At 42.1% G+C, this 17,116-nt stretch overlaps 1 protein-coding gene and 1 long non-coding RNA gene across 2 annotated transcripts in view; one reads left to right on the top strand and one right to left on the bottom strand.

The window, feature by feature from the left end:
• The window catches only part of LOC306669065, a 512,353-nt gene that overhangs the window by 20,967 nt on the left and 474,270 nt on the right, over nucleotides 1-17,116 (bottom strand). The window lies entirely within an intron of this gene.
• The window catches only part of N4BP2 (NEDD4 binding protein 2), a 78,782-nt gene continuing 71,688 nt past the window's right edge, over nucleotides 10,023-17,116 (top strand). The window contains exons 1-2 of the mRNA XM_079152770.1: nucleotides 10,023-10,418; nucleotides 14,503-14,566. The gene's annotated coding sequence lies outside the window, so the exon portion shown is untranslated. The remainder of the gene's footprint in view (nucleotides 10,419-14,502; nucleotides 14,567-17,116) is intronic.

Below are 17,116 nucleotides of genomic sequence, written 5' to 3'. Positions count from 1 at the left end.
GGATTTTATTTCATCATCAAATTTGAAGGTAAGTTTTGCTGGGTATAAGATTCTTGGTTTGCATCCATTTTCTTTCAGGGCTTGAAAAATGTTGTTCCAGGCCCTTCTAGCTTTTAGGGTCTGGATTGAAAAATCTGCTGATATCCGTATTGGTTTCCCCCTGAATGTAATTTGATTCCTCTCTCTTGTGGCCTTTAAAATTCTGTCTTTATTTTGTATGTTAGGTATTTTCATTATAATGTGCCTTGGTGTGGGTCTGTTGTAATTTTGTATATTTGGAGTCCTATAAGCCTCTTGTACTTGATCTTCCATTTCATTCTTCAGATTTGGGAAATTTTCTGATAGTATTTCATTGAATAGATTGTTCATTCCTTTGTCTGTTTCTCTAAGCCTTCCTCAATCCCAATAATTCTTAAATTTGGCCTTTTCATGATATCCCATAGTTCTTGTAGATTCTGTTCATGATTTCTTACCATCTTCTCTGTTTGTTCAACTTTGTTTTCAAGGTTAAATATTTTATCTTCAATGTCTGATCTTCTGTCTTCCAGGTGTTCTATCCTATTGGTTATGCTTTCTATGGAGTTCTTAATTTGGTTTATTGTTTCCTTCATTTCAAGGATTTCTGTTTGGTTTTTGTTCAATATCTCTAACTCTTTATTGAAATGATCTTTTGCTTCCCGTATTTGCTCTTTTAACTGTCGATTGGTGGGATCATTCAGTGCCTGCATTTGCTCTTGCATCTCGTCATTTGCTTCCCTGATCATTTTAATTATGTACATTCTGAACTCCCTTTTTGTCATTTCTTCTGCCATGCTGTCGTTGGGTTTCATTGATGTAACATCTAGATTTGTTTGCAGCATTTTCTTTCCTTGTTTTCTCATATTGTTCAGGTATCAGTTGACTGCTGTGATATTGCAGATTTCCTCTATTGTCTTATAATATCCCTGAAGATTTCTAGTATATCCCCTCTTAGCCTTCAGTAGCCTGAAGTCTTGGAGGAAGTTGATAATGTGGTGCTCCACAAGGAAGCTGACTCCCTAGGGGTGGTGGCCTTCTGGTGGGGTATATTCCCTGCTAGTGGGCAGAGGTACCTTCACTTGCTGATGAATGGTCATCCAAAGGGGAAGTAGGATGTGGGCTGATGCAAGGCCAGTTTGGGCCTGTGTCTCTGATTTTACAGTCCTTTTGGGAGAACCTCACCCGACAGGGAGGACTCACTCGGTGGGGAGGTCTCGCTGGTCGGTTTCCCTTCCAGAGGTTCCGTTCAATTCACAACTACCGCCTGGGCTGGGCAGCCTTCTTCTGCAATGTTCCCAGGGACCTGGACCTACCTCCTGGGCCTGGAAGCCTCGCCCTTCGCAGACGAATCTCCTTAGGCTGCCTCTCCTCAGAGAAGCTGCCTGCAGTCCTGGAGCCTTCGCTCTGCCCCTCAGTTTGTCTGTGGAGCTCTTCCACCAAGAAGCCGCCTAGGCCCTGGGACCCTGCTCTGCACTTTTCGCCTGGCTATGCGGCCCCTCCTCTGAGCAGCCACCTGGAGCCCCTTACAATCGCTCCGAGTCCCAGTGACCCGCCACACGCCTTTTCCTCCGGCAGCCACCTGGTGTTCCGTGCGGTCGCTCTAAGTCCAAGTGACCCACCATGCACCTTCTTCTCCACCAGGCAGTCACCCAGAGATCTGGTGCGTTCGCCACGAGTCCCAGGAACTCACTGTGCACCTTCTCATCCCGACTGCCACCTGTAGCCCTGGTGCAGTCACTTTGAGCCCAAGCACCCCGCTGCGCTCCTCCTTCTTCTCCAGACAACCCCCCTGTGTTCAGGAGCGGATGCTCTGGGTCCAAACCACTCACCACGCTGCTCCACCGGATAGCCGCCCAGAGCCCTGGCGCAGCTGCTCCAAGTCCAAGCGACGTGCCGAGCCCGTATTTCTCCTTCTCCTCTGGGCAGCCCCCTGTGTTCAGGGGTGGTCGCTTTCAGTCCAAACAGCTCACCGAGCACCCTCTCCTTTGGGCAGCCTCCCAGAGCCCGGGTGGGTTGCGCCGAGTCCAAGCGCTGTGGTGAGCAGCCACCTCTCCAATGCTCCCAGTTGTCCGCGTTCACTGCTCCAGCGGGGGGAGGGGCGTCTCGCCAGCAGCTCTACTTCACAAAGTTCCCTGCGTTGGGGGACTACTGCCCCATCTGGGACGCCTGCCCAATGGGAGACACTCACCCGGCTGCTTTGAGTTGGTCCCAAGTCTCTCAATATCTCCTCTTCTTGAGTCCTGCGTCCGGGAGCAACACGAAACGCAGCCACCTTCTAGTCCGCCATCTTGAATCCGAATCCCCAATCTTTTATTCTCACTGAAGTGCTATTTGCTTTTACATAGAAAATATTCATTCGATTCAAAATTAATACAGTTGACCCTTCATACCTGTAGATTCTACTAACTGAAGATCAAAAATATTCAGGAAAAAAGAAAAATTGCTGGGCGTGGTGGTGCTGGTCTATAATCCCAGAGACTTGGGAGGCTGAGGCAGCAGCTCAAGACCAGCCTCAGCAATTTTGTGAGACTATATATCGAAATAAAAATTTAAAAGGGCTGGTGGTGTAGCTCTATGTAGTGCACCCTTGGGTTCAATCCCCAGTACAAAAAAAGAAAAAAAAAAGTTCACATCTGTATTGAATACATACAGATTTTTCCCTTGTCATTCTCTAAAGAATACAACTTAACAACTATTTACAAAGCATTTCCATTGTACTAGGTTTTGCAGGTAATCTAGAGATTATTTAAAGGATATAGAAGGATGTGCCTACACAATATGAAAATATTATATCATTTAGTACAAGGGACTTGAATGGACAAAGGTCCACGTGGGATACCAAGGGAAGACTGTGCAGTGAAAAATCTCTCCATCCTCTTTCCTTTAGCCACCCAGTTCATTTTCTCAAAGACAACCAATGGAACAGTTTGTTTCATCTTTCCAGAAGTATTTTATGTAAATGCGGTGAAATCCATCTATGTATCTATGTATCTATCTATCTAGTCATCTCTCACTGTATTTTTTACACCTATGGCACCTTACCATATACATATTTTTCATGGAAAATATATCCTGGAGATGTGAAGCATCAGCACTTAGAGAATGCCATCATTCATTTATATTATAGGATTCTGTTGTTTTGGTGTAACACAGCATTTAACTGCTTCCCTACTGATGAACATTTAGGTTTCCCCGATGTTTTGCTATTACAAATCATGCTGCAATAAAATATCCAGGAAGATACGTGATTTAAAATATGCTTAAGAACAAGTTGTATTTCTTTTGCTGTGAGAATTCCTTTTATGTTTTGTCCATTGTTTTTTCCAATCGAATTGCTGGTCTTTTCCTTACTTTTTGTGGTAATGGGTATTGAATCCAGGGGTGCTGTACCATTGAGCTATACCCCCAGCCCTTTTATTTTTTATTTTGAGACAGGGTCTTACCAAGTTTCTGAGACTGGTTTCAAACTTGTAATTCTCCTGTCTCAGCCACCTGAGTAGCTAGGGTTACAGGCCTGTACCACTGTATTTGGCTAGTTCTTTCCTCATTGATTTCTAAGTGTTTATATATTTTAGAAATCAGCCCTTTGTCTTCAATACAAATTGCACTATTTTTTCTTGTTTATCATTTGCATTTTGATTTTACTAATAGCCTTTGCCCCAAGTCTCACATTTTTTAGGAAGGGGCTATCAGGATAAAGATATCCAACCATGGTCAATGAACTATGGCTATGGAGGGGGAGTAATTTCTCAAAATCCTGGAGTCTATTCTTGTAGATTGGGAGTACAACCAACAAGGACATAGCCAACTAGGAAGGTACATTTCAATGTGTAAGAAACATTTTCTAATTACTGTGTGTACATCTGCTTTTTTAGGGGACAAGAGCTCATGGTTTTAATGAAGATATGCACCAATAAATAGTTGCATTGTGAATGAGTGAGAGAGATGTATGCAAATTGCTTTGGACATTGAGGAGGAAGCAGTTTATTGTGTTTGGGACATCTGGGAAAATTTTATAGGAAGAAGGACATTTGAGTTGGGTTGTAAAGACATAGATAAGTGAAAGTGAATGGCTACATGGGCCAATGGTTTTGCCATCATTGGAAGTAGGATGTGTTTGGAAGAGTGATTTCTCAAAAGGAAGAGTGATATGACTGACAAAAAATGTCAAATGTCAGTACGCCCTGGGTTTGCTCTTTAGTACCCCGCCCCTCAAAATCATATCCTTTGCCTGTAAGAAATCTTTACATCCTGTAACCATATCTGTTGACTTTGTGTGTGTGTGCGCGCGCTTACCCACATGTGCACATTGGGGATTGAACCCAGGGTCTTGTGCATGCTAAGGATCTGCTTTACCACTAAGTTACACCCCCAGTCACTACACGAACATTTAGTGACATAAAGCTAGAGCTACTACAATATGCTTGCAGCCTGAGTTATAACTTCCTGTAAAGTCACTCACAAAGATACAGAACTGTGGATATATCATATGACAGAAGAGGATTATCCAGTAATGAGGAAGCCATCTTTGGCATCATCTAGATTTTTTTTTTAAATACTCTTTGGCAATCCCATCTCCACCCTTTCAAGTTTGGAGACTGCCCCATGCCTTTCCATTTACATACAGAGAAATTGGATGAAACAAAGGTCTTATTTCTCAAGAGCATCCCTCAGCAGACTTAGATTTGAGGCCTATTTTGGGTTCATTTCTGCAGGAGTAACAGAATTTGAAAGCCTGGATTGGGGGGTTTAGATTTTATCTTCAAACATGTAGATAAGTGTATATAAAAAACCCGAGTGTGGCCAACCACATGGAGTGGTCCCAGTTACTCAGGAGGCTGAGGTGGGAGGATGGCAAGTTTAAAGCTAATTTACTAAAACTGTCTCAAAAACAAACACACACACACACACACACACACCCAGGGCTGGGGATATGGCCAATGGCAGAGTGCTTTCCTAGCATTTATGGGCTCCTGGGTTCAATCCTCAGTACTGCAACAAAAATGGTAACAATGAAATTCCAACCAAACAAAGGAATGAAAACCTGAGTATGTCCTGAGATACTCTTCAAAATAAAGGGTTTGTACTAAGTTTGGAAATATTTACTACTATATTCCCTTTCTTAAAGTTTTACTGAGTCACATATCAGTCCTCTTTTAATGTTATTTTCTTTTGAGACAAGGCCTGCTAAATTGCGGAGGCTGGTCTTGAACTTGCAATCTTCCTGCCTCAGTCTCTCGAATTGCTGGAATTACTGGCATGTGCAATGGTGCCCAGCTCTCTCTTAAAGTTTTAAAGCACACTCTATCAAAAAACCTTTGAGAATTTATTTAGAAGAAAAGCAATGAGAAGTCTTCCACTTTAAAAGAAATGAGTAACTTATTTATCTCTTATTTACATATTTTCTCACAATTTTGAGAAAAGCTAATGTAAATAGTGGGAAGCTGTTAAGTTTCTCAGGAGAGAGAAATAGGTTTGGTTTTTCATCAAGTTTTAACTCAGACTGGAGTGTCTTCATTTTCCTCATTCTGAAAAGTTATCTCTTCTCAGATGTTTTTATTAATCTTTTTTAAAAAATATTTTTATTAATTGTTGATGAACCTTTGACTTATTTATTTGTATGTAGTGCTGAGAATCAAATCTAGTACCTCACACATGCTAGGCAAGTGCTCTACCACTAAGTCACAATCCCAGCCCCTTCTTAGATGTTTGTAGTACCCTATTCTTCCCTCAGGAGATTTAATTATTTCCTTAGTATTTTTTTAGCAGAGTTTAACTGTCTTTTATAGATAACTAAAAGAAGAAAATTACTTTTGTTCATGAGTGAGTACACTAATGTGTAATAATAGCTACCATAAGTCTCTACTTTTACAGGTATTATTTTAATTTATTGGAAAGTAGATATTATGCCATTTGAGAGATAAGAAAACTGAATCTTAAGTTTAAGTAATTTCCCCAAGGTTTAGAGCTTGCAGCACCTGTTGAGTGTGGTAAAGCAATTTTTGTTACTGTTGTTGTGGTACTGAGGTTTGCATATGCTATAGCTCAAGCATTCTACCTCTGTACCCCTAAACCACACCTCCAGTCCTTTAAAATTTAAAAAAAAAAAAAAAAATTCGAGATACGGATTGCTGACTTGAACTTGCAATCCCCCTGCTCTGGCTCCAGAGAAGGTGGGATTAACAGGTGTGTGACACTCCTCTTCCCCTCGGCTAGCTAGCTTTCAACCCAGGTCCTCCAAGTGCTGTACCACTGAGCTACCTCCCCAGCTCTAAAGCAATCTTACACGAATTCATCAAAACTCACTTATGTTGGATAATAGCAATATTACCTAATATTGTTTCCATCAGATTTGAAATAAAAAAAACACAGGCATTCCAGCATATGTTAGTCCCATTTTTCTTTCAGTATAGTTCTTGCAACAATTTTAACCTACGTTTAATTGAGAATGAAAACAACTTATGAGCTATCATGTAAAAAAGGAAAAATTCCTGAGACAGATTTTTCTTTTGATTTGCCATATACTGTGTCATAGAGTAAATGCTTTTCATTCGTTCACTCAGCAAACAACCATGAAGTGTTTATTTTGTACAAGGCTGAGTTTGGCGGTAAGGAATACAAGCCTGAATGGGAAACAAACCTATCTTGAAGGAAGTAGTGTTCTAGTGAGGGAGATTATAAATGTGTAAATAATTATAATTCACTAGAATACTCCAAGTCAAAATCAAATTCATAAGAATATAAAGGTGGCACAGATCACTTTTTGGTTGGAAAGAAATCATACTCATGTTCTACATGAAAACAAACTTGTTTAGAATTTAACCGTTAAACAGACCAAAGGTGGCCTTAGAGAAATAAAAAGATTTATTTATAATGCCTTACCAATTTTATCTACAAAAGTTGAAAACATAAACTTCACTATTTAAAGGCTAGTCTTTTTTCTAAAACATTAGACCAGCTAGGTGTGGTGGCCTATACCTATGGTCAGTCCCAGTTACTGGGGAGGCTGATTTGGGGGGATTCCTTGAACCTTGTAGTTAGAGATGAACACCTGGGCAGCAAAAGTGAGATCCTTTCTTTAAAAAAAAAGAAAAAGAAAAAAAAAAAAAAAAAAAAAAAGCCTGAATTCAGCTTTTTAAAAGTGTTTAGTAGGTGTTTCACCATTTTTCATATTCACCTGTCATTATAGAGTATTAAATAATGTCACATAGTCAACTGTAGCATAACCAATTGTAATACAACCAACTGGTCTTCTATAGAGAGTAGGGTGTGAGTTGGAGTAGCACCCACATCAAGATATTCAATAATTCAAAGATTTTTAAATTTCTTCTTACAAATTACAAGATACATGATCTTGAATGTGAATGAGCAAGAAAATAATCCGTTTATTCCTTGTCAACCTAAAGCTGCCTCTCCCTTTGAAAGATGTGTTGTACTTTTCCCATTGGCTTAGAGTTTGAACCAATAAGGGAGGAGGAAATCTTTAAACATCCACAAAGGAAGGCTGGCCTTGTGAATGTTGAGTAAAGATTGCTTTGTTCTTCATTTGAGTCTGACTTTCAGAATTTTATGATATCGATGTTTTTCTTTTCCTGACAGAGTAAGAAAAAAAAAAAAGTTTTAAAAAACTATTTGGCCTGGATGTTGTCTTTGTGCCTTGAAATATTTTCTCCAATGTCAAAAACACTTCATCTCTTATTGTTCAGATTTAAGATGCAATAAATCCTTAACAGATGTTCAAAGGAAAACAAAGAATTTAAATTCAATTTTTATTATCATGTTGAACATATTTCATATGAACAAAATTAACATTAATTTGCTATACTTGTTTGAAGTTTATAATTACTAGGTTTCTTTCATTTCCAAAGTGGCATATATTACAGTTATTAGCCTCTTTTAAGGACTGTTGAGAGGCAAAGTTAATATTAGGTTCTCAGCAATGGCTATTTATATCTTGAGATTCTGGGTTACTACAATTTTTGTTTTTGACATTTAGTAAAAGCATTAATAAAGGTGTTTGCATAGTAATTTCTTAACGCTGGAACTCAAAAAGAAAAAAAAAAAAAAAAAAGGAAAAAAATCCCCCCTCCTTTTTTTTCTTGTGTGGGTGACTTTATCAGAAAATTTACCATCCTGAGTTCCCTGCTTAAATATTACAGGTTTCTAGAAAAATCAGTAGAATGTTCTCATTGAGTGTGAGTAGGGGCACCAATTAGATCTAAATGAAGAAAAAAATTAACTTGCACTTTCGCCAAATTTACACTGTTTACAAACAGTGTAAGATGTGTTGCAAGTGCCCTAACAACACTGACAGAGCATGTCTTCTCCAAGCAAAGTAATACTTGGTCATAAGGTTATTTCATTTCTCTATTCTGTGAAAAAAATAGTAAAAGTGGGATACAAAGTAACTGCAAAGAGAGGGAACAGAAGAAAACAAAAACAAAAACAAAAAGCCAAGCAAAATCACCACCAGTAAATAGCATCACCAGTTAGAAAGCTAGGGTGGGAATTTTTCGTAACCTGGAATACTTCATGTCAGAACACAGAACAAATAAACCAGGGAAGGCAGAGTTCAGGGGGAAAAAAAGAAGCAGGCTTGGAGGACAGGCTAATAATAATACAGCAATCGCAAAAAGGAAGAGAACACTATTGCTTTTTCTTGGCACCTGAAAAAAACTCAAGCTCTGCAGTGGGCACAAGCCGGTGCCTGCGGTTCCACATGCAAACGTGCAGGCACATTTGTGTTTCCGCCAGCGAGTTCAGACCGCACGTTGGCAACACCGGTTGGGAGCAGGCAGCCTCCGTCCGTGCCGCGGCGGCCGCGGTCTTCTTTGTCTCTCCGCTGGGCGCAGCGGCTGCGGCGGCCCTTCTTGGCCCGGAGTGAGCAGCCCCAGGGAGCAGCGCGGGGCCGTCCCTCCCAACTTGCAGCCGGGACCCCACGCTGGCGGGCCCGCCCCAGCTCTTATTTCCTCCCTCACCTCGGCCGGCTCGTTCGACCTTGTGTTTGTTTTGATTTTCGGCTTGGGAGAGAGTAACGAGGGCTGGAGTGGTTTGCTGCCGTGGTTCAGCGAACTGCTTATTTTGGCAGGAATTCCGGGCCCCTGGTCGCTACATCCAGCAGCGCGAAACGGCTCCTGCCTTCCCCCGAACCTAACCAACCGACAGGAGCTTGCTCCTTCCGGTGCCCCCGACAAGGAAGGGGAAGCCACAGGCTTTCGGCGAGCCCTCGGGGGCTCGGGGCTCCAAGCTGTAGAACCGGCCCGGCCGGGGCTCGGTCTCCTGAGGGAGAGGGAGAGGTGGAGCGCCGGCGGGCTCGGGTCGCCCGGGCCGGCCCCACGGGGCGGGTCGACGCGCCCTGGCGGAGCCCCGGGACGAACCAGAGGTCGCGGCGGGCAGCCCGAGGGTGTGGGGGAGGCGGAGGGCGGCGATCCACCTGGGCGACGTGGCAGCCATTGCCTACTCCCAGAGACCCCTCCCCACGCGGCCGCCCACCCGCCCTCTCGCGGCTGGCCCCTGCGAGGCTGCTCTTCCCCGGTCGGACAGAGAGCGGCAGTGTCTCCCTGCTCCGCGCGCTCGTTGCGCGTCTCCCCCCGCGGCCGCAGCTGCTCGCCAGCCCTGCGCGGCGCCGGAGAGCGCAGTGGCGGCGGCGGGAAAGGGCTGCGGACCCGCGGTGCCGCGTCGCACACTCGACGACGCGGCTCCGGCTTCGGCGCCCTCCGTCCGCTCCCGGAGCAGGTAAAGGCATTGGGCGGGAGGCAGGCGGCGGGTCCGGGGAAGGGGCCCGGGAGGGAAGGGATCTCGGGGCGCCGAGCCGAAGCGGAGGGCCTGAGGCAGCGGCGGGTGGCGCTGCGACTGAAAGCAAAGCTCCGAACGTGGGGGCCGACGCGGGCTATCCGGCCCGCGGGCCCGGCCGCGGGACACAAGGGAAGTGAGGCGTCGGCGAGAGGCGGGCCCTGGCGCACCGCCCGAGGCCGGGCGAAGGCGGGCGCCTCGGCCGCTTCCTGGCCTCTCAGTGCCTGGCGGGCCTCCAGGCCCCAGACACGCCCCTCTGGCCCCCCGGCCGCCCCCTCCCGATTCCGCCGGGACTTGACCTTGCGCCCCTCGGAGCGCCTGCGGTGTTTCCCAGGCGGAGCCTTCTGGGAACTTGAGGCCACCTTCCCGAGCACGTAGTCCTAGCAGAGCTGTTTATTTACTCACTTCTTCAAGTCCAAACACACAGCCACTCACTCCACACCTTTGGATTTTGGGTTCTGCAGGGAGACCTACCCCTTCCCTAGTATTTGTGCGTCTTAGACCCTCTTCCACTCCCCACCCCCACGGCAACTTTGGGACTGTTCTGGAGCTCTTCTCTGTTCGGGACCCTCTCCCAGCTCTCCGTTTGGAAATCCGACTTCGATAGTGTGAGTCATCTCACCGGGGACAGAGTTTATCCTCATTCGTTTTTGGTTGCAAGAGTTTTTCCTTTAAGAGAGCTAGAGGAATGAAAATTTGTAGATGTCAGATCACGGTCAGGATTGGCTTTAAAGAATCTTCCCTTTGGCAACCCTCATAGAACTGAGATCAGATTCTTTGTAGCACCGACAGGTTTGTACACATTCTCGCCATGCAGTGGTTGTAATGTCTCCATAGCACAGTTCTGACTTGAAGGCAGGATTGGCTGGCTCTTCTACTCGACATCTTTAAGCCAATCAAGAAGCGCGGCTTGCCTGGAGACTGGTTAACTCAGAAAAGGTGGGGATTGGTTGAACTCGGAGGAGAAAATCCAGATGAACCTGGCCTCTTAGAAGACAATGACTGGTTTCCCCTTGCCTCTTCTCTCGCTTAAAAAACAAAACAAAAATTGTTGTATTTTGATACAAGTATCAACCTTTGATTCTGTTTTTGTTTCCTGTGTTTTCTCTCAAACCATTTCTCTTTTGCAACTCGTTTTAACTTCACCCTTCAGTTTTCCCCCAAAGAATTCTTAACACCGTTAGGAAATGTAAACAAATGTTTTGCGTTTTGGCAAGCGTGGTTCTATTTTTTTATATTTTAACATCGTTTCTTTTCAAAGGTCAGAAATTAAATCAATTTTTGGTTCCAATGGCTTTTTAAGTGCTATGTGTGGATGGGTATGCTGGAGGTGGTGGGAGAATAGGATAGAAATGGCTGCTCTTCTGCAGGGAGGGTACAGTTAAAGAAAAAAAGACTAGCCTGTAAAACAATTAAGAAAAAAAAAAAAGCTCTACAGATCATTATACAGTACTTGAGAATATCAGTTTGTGCACCTGTTGACTTTAGTTGCCTTGAAGGGGAGAGAATGGGAGTACTGAACTGTATAGAAAAAAATGACCTGAGTTATGATAAAGGCATGTTTTCCTTCATTAAAGTGCATTAAAATAGGCACAGTATGTTATGTAGAAGCTAAATTAATATCAGTGCAGGTGCATTTTCTTTTAAAGTGTTAATTATTTTCCTTATAGCACTTCTCCTTCAAGCCCAGCCTGTGGCTCAGGCCTGTAGGGTGAAATGTTGCTTGAGACCCCAGTTAAACACGGAGGGGCGGGGGGCTTGTCTCAAAAAAAAAAAAAAAAAAAGGAGAAGTTAGCACTTCTTTCCTTCTTTATGATTATTCACGATTATGCATGTCTTTTGATAGGCAATTTATTAGTCAATGTGAATTTTGGAAAATAAATAACTTTGCCTTCCCTTCAACACCTTCCCCACCTTGTCCCGCTTCTTCCCTCGAACCCTGTATTGAATCCAGGGGTGTTTTCACTCAGCTACATCCCCTGTCCTTTTTGTTTTTTATTTTGAAACTGGGTTTCGATAGGTTGCTTACTCTAGCCTTCAACATGGGATCCTCCTACCTCAGCCTCCTGTGTCGCTGGGATTATAAGTGTGTGCCCATGTGCCACTGCAGCAGGCCTCAAGTTTTTTATATATACAAAATAACATTAAGTTTGGGAAGAAACTCGGTTTGCTTTGTGAAGCAGTAAATAACTATCCTTGCCTTTAAAAGTAATTTACATTTGGAATTAAGAGATTGAAACCCCTGCTCCCTCCCCTCCCCCCATTCTGGGGATTGAACCCAAGGGGCATTTTACCACTGAGCTACACCCCCAGCTATTTTTTATTTTGTGTTTTGAGACAGGGTCTTGCTATGTATAGATTCTTCTGCCTCAGTCTCCCAAGTAATTGGGATTTAGAGGTGTGGGCCCCGAGGCCTATTTTAAATTAGCTAGATTTTTATAATTACCAGTCAGTGGAATTACTGGATCAAAGAATCCACACTGTTAACACTTGCCTGAGAACTGGCCCTGGGTGTACCAGTTTCACTAAACCTTGCTAGACTGATGGTGGATCCTGTTTTTCTGAATGTGGATTGTCTATATAACCTTTGATCATCTGTTGGATCAAGCTATTTTTCTTAAAACTGAGCAAGCCCCCAGAATATAATTGTCTTTTTCTTGAAAATATTTTTCTTTAGTTTGCTGTTACTTTGTAGTTACTTTTTCCTTTTTGCAGTGCTTCCCAGGCCTTGTGCATTCTAAACAAGTGTTCTGCCACTGAACTGTGTATGTCCTCAGCGCTTCTAATGTTCATTCTTTTTCTCTTTCGTGTTCTGATTATCACTGAGCCCCACTGTATTATTGTATTATTTTTCTTTAATAATCTCTTTAATATATTCCTTTTCTTTCTTTTTTGAATGTTGATAGACCTTTATTTTTTTCATTTATTTATATGTGGTGCTGAGAATTGAACCCAGTGCCTCAGCACGTGAAGCAAGTGCTTTACCACTGAGCCACAACCCCAGCCCTATATTCCTTTTCTTAATCTCTACTGCTACTGTCCTACTCCAGGCTGTATCATCTTTCACCTGTGTTGCTGCAGTGGCCTCCTGACTGGTCTCCCTGCTTCCGGTCTTGTCCTGCAGTCCTCTTTTTATTTCCTTCTCTGTAGCTATAGTCATCTTAACACATTCAAGCATGTAACTCCTCTACTTAAAACCTTTTTTTGTGGATTTTCATTGCCTTCAGGATAAAGTCTGAACTCAGGACCCTCATGATTTGGCTTCCAATTAACGTTTTCATTCTCTTGTCACTGTTGCTCTTTGCCCTCAATATGCTGGTTCCATTGAGTTACTTGATTTCTCCCTTAAGATACAAAGTTCATTAAATATATAGACCTTAGCATAGAAGCTTATCTCTCCTTACCTCCTCTTTTGCTTTGTTAACTCATACTTGTCTTTCAGGTTGTTTCTAAGCAGTTTCTTCATGAGAAAGCCCTCTTTGATACACATGTGGGTTACATGAATCTCTGGTTTATTTCTCTAGCACTCTGTTCTCTTATCACATAATGATCGATTGTCATCTCGTACCATTTATTGGTTAGGTTGTAACAAAGGAGAGAAGTAAATTAAGCATCTTCAAATGATGCAGTTTACATTGAGTATATTAAAAAGGGAATTAAATAGTACTTTTAGGGTGTATCTAGTAGGGAAAGGACAGGGACATTGTATCTGATAGATGAAAAATTTCTAAGCCAGGAAAGGCATATTAGACCCATTTATAGCCTGAATGAAAAATACCCTTTTGACATCTAATTTCTACCTATTCAGTTTCTGTTTATTAGTTAGAACTTTTTGGGTGCAGAAGATAGAAAATAGCTGGGGAGTGGTTATTGGTTCATATGACCATTTAATAGAAATTGTATGATAGAGATGAACATGAGGAACTAGGGTGTCAGTTTGCCCCTAGGAGAGCCTTTCCTATACTTAGAGTGTATATGGGCTTCATTCCTCTTACTAGTTCCTGGCAGCATAGGCTTGTCTACTTAGAATCTCATGTCAGAGGCTCTAGATAGGTTTGGTCACTTGTCCATCTCTTGACCAGTTCCTGTAGTTGAGGGGATGAGGTCATGTGATGTCACTTACATGACGAAGACTCTTAACAGAAAATTGGACCCACAGTAGGGTAGAGTCAGGAAGTAGTTCTAGTCATTCAAAAAGAATCTCTGTCGTAATTCTTTTTTTTTTTTTTTTTTTCTTTTGGTATGGGGAATTGAATCCAGGGTCACTTACCTGCCCAGCTGCCTACCATCACCACCCCCCCCCCCCCCTTTTTTTTTTTAAGTTTTGAGACAGGGTCTTGCTAAATTGCTTAAAGCCTCACTAAGTTGCTGAGGCTGGCTTTGAACTTCCAATCCTTCTGTGGCCCCCTCTGAGTTGCTGGGATTATAGGTGTGCACCAACATGCCTGGCTTTCAATTGTAATTCTTTTTTTTGAACTCAGGGGCACTCACCCCTGAGCCACATCCCCAGCCCTATTTTGTATTTTATTTAGAGAGGGTCTCATTGAGTTGATTAGTGCCTTGCTTTTGTTGAGGCTGTCCTCAACCTCCTGTCTCAACCTCCAGAGCTGCGGGGATTACAGGTGTGTGCCAACACTCCTGGCTTCACTGTAATTCTTAATTACTTTTCTGATTATGAATTTATCTTTGTAGGTACTTTATTTGTAGGAAGAAGATGCTCTGTATTATGGACCTGAGTATTCCAGGAACTGAAATGGTAAGTTCAATATTTTAGAGTACTAAATTGGCATTTTGGTTGTGCTAGCATATAACAAATGTTTGTTGAGTGTTGGTAAATAAGACATGTATCTGTAAGATGCTTATACTAGTAGTCTAAACAAATAAACACAAAGGCGCTAAGATAAAGGTATGCCTAAAGTGCAGTAAGAACTGAATCTAAGTTAGATTTTGGGAGAGTGAAAACTTTCCTAAAGTTAGATTTTGGGAGAGTGGAAAACTTTCCTAAAGTACAATTAATTGAGCCAAGAAGTATGACTTCTGGGGAATGAGGAAGAGGGATTTCTGGACAGAGCATGTGTGAAGCAGAGGTATCATATTAGCCTACTTGATGAGGGAAGCGAATAATTAGGTGTAAGAGAAATAGCGAGTACCTGGGGAAATGGGGAAGAAGAGCCCCTTAGGTAGGTAGGTAAGGGGGCAGGTTGAATTATGGGGAATGGATATGATATCTGCATAGTCATTGGGGAATACAAAGTAACAGATGGAGTAAGTTTCACAGATCATTTCCAGAGCTGTCAGGATCTAGTAAAGTTATTTGTCAGGGGACCCAGAGTTGGTAATTAATTGTGTAGTTGCAATTAAATATAATTCATTTTTCAGGATTTCTATTTGTGATTTTCTTTTCTGGATCTTACTGTACTTCTCTGGAGTGAATATTCTCTTTTGCTGCTAAATCACTACCTCTTTTTCTTTGTAGTTAACGCTTTACATCTTAATCCTTTTTTTTTTTTTTTTTTTTTTTTTTTTTTGTGGTTCTGGGAATTGAACCCAGGGGCCCTCCACCAGTGAGCCAGAGAAGCTAGCCTTTTCTACTTGTTTTGAGATAGGGTCTCCTGTTGCTTAGGGCCTCACTAAGTTGCTGAGGCTGGCTTTTAACTTGCAATCCTGCCTGAGTTCTTGAGTTGCTGGGATTACAGTTGTTTGGCACTTTGCCTGATTTATCCTAACCATTTAAAAATGTCATCTTAACTATAGGCATACATTTTCCTCTTACAAAATGAAACTCTGTATCCGTTGAACAACTTCCTTTTCTCCCTCCCCCGATCCTTGGCGACCATATTTGACTGTCTGTTATCATTCTTAGTAAAATTATCAATAATATCTTCATATATACTAATCATACCATATTCATGTTTCTCCAATTGTTCCCAAAATGTCCTTCATTGCTGCTTTTTATTTTTAAATACCAGGTTTCAATCAAGGGCTACCAATTGCATTTGATTGAATTGTCCTTCTTAGTCTCCCACTTTTCCACCTTCCTGTCCTTCGCCATGATATTGACTTGTTAATTCTGTTGAGGCCATACTAATTTATATTGCTGATTATTTCTCATGATGAAGTGTGACTGCTTTCTCTGTGTCCTGTAATTCCTGTAAACTGGGAGTTAGATATAAAGGTATGAGTAGACTTAGGTAAAACATTTTGGAAGAGTATTTCATTTAGTAATACTTCATACTTCAGAGTTTTTTGTGTTGAAAGGCAAGTAATATCTTGTTGCATTATTACAGTGTTACTTTTGGTCATCAAGGTTAGTGACAGACTGATGATTATTTCATTGTAAAGTTATATTTTTCTTTTTGCCTTGAGCAGTAATCTGTGGTATGTTAATATGGCACCAGGTCAATTTTTTCTTTTTCTCTCCCTTTTTTTTTTGCATGCTGGAAGTTGAACCCAGGGCTTCATGCACACCAGGCAAATGTTCTACCACTGAACTGTATCCCCTGCCCATCAGGTTAATTTCTATTAGTCTTTCACCTAGTAATGATTTTAGCATCCATTGACAATTTTTTTAAAAAGTTTTTTTTAGATGTTGATGGACCTTTATTATTTATAAAGGTGTTGAGAATTGAACCCAGGGCCTCACACATGCCAGGCAAGTGCTCTGCCACTGATTCACACTCCCAGCTCCTCATTGACAATTTGTTTTGGAGGTTCTGTTATCACTTATTTGTGAAACTGCAAACAAGTGATTAAAAAATAAAAGCTGACATACAGACTTTGTTTTTTGTCTTGTTCTCTTTGTTTTCAGTCTCCTCTTGAACAGATGAAAAGACAACAGGTTAGACCAGTCATGGAAGTAGGGGGTAGGCCAGCTCTGGATAGCTGGAGTGGGTAGAAGAAGGAGCCAGAGAAGCCTGGGAGCTTGGCTGATGGCCAGAGGGAGGATGGTATTATAGTACCAACACCTGGTCCAAGGAGCTGCACCCTAACAACTCTAGCAGGAACTTCTTTTTTTCCCTTTTCATTGATAATTCTTGATTGGTGATTATGTGATTATCAGAATTATATGATTATCAGAATTATGTGTTACAAAATGGTGATTTGTTTCAAATTCTACTTTTCCTTTTACATTGAGTTAAGGTAGGTAACTGCCTCTATAAAGGTTTCCCTCATCAACTAGGTCTATTTTATTACTTTGAAATAGCATTCTACATAAAAAGGCAGAATAAATGCCTAGTTCTCTCCCTTTATATAACCATTTTCAGAGTGTAATATTCCCTTCCATTGATGGTGAATGAAGTCTTAT

Source organism: Sciurus vulgaris (genome assembly GCF_902686455.1).
Source record: "Sciurus vulgaris genome assembly, chromosome: 9".
Lineage (NCBI taxonomy): Eukaryota > Metazoa > Chordata > Mammalia > Rodentia > Sciuridae > Sciurus > Sciurus vulgaris.
This window is presented reverse-complemented; position numbering and strand designations above follow the sequence as displayed.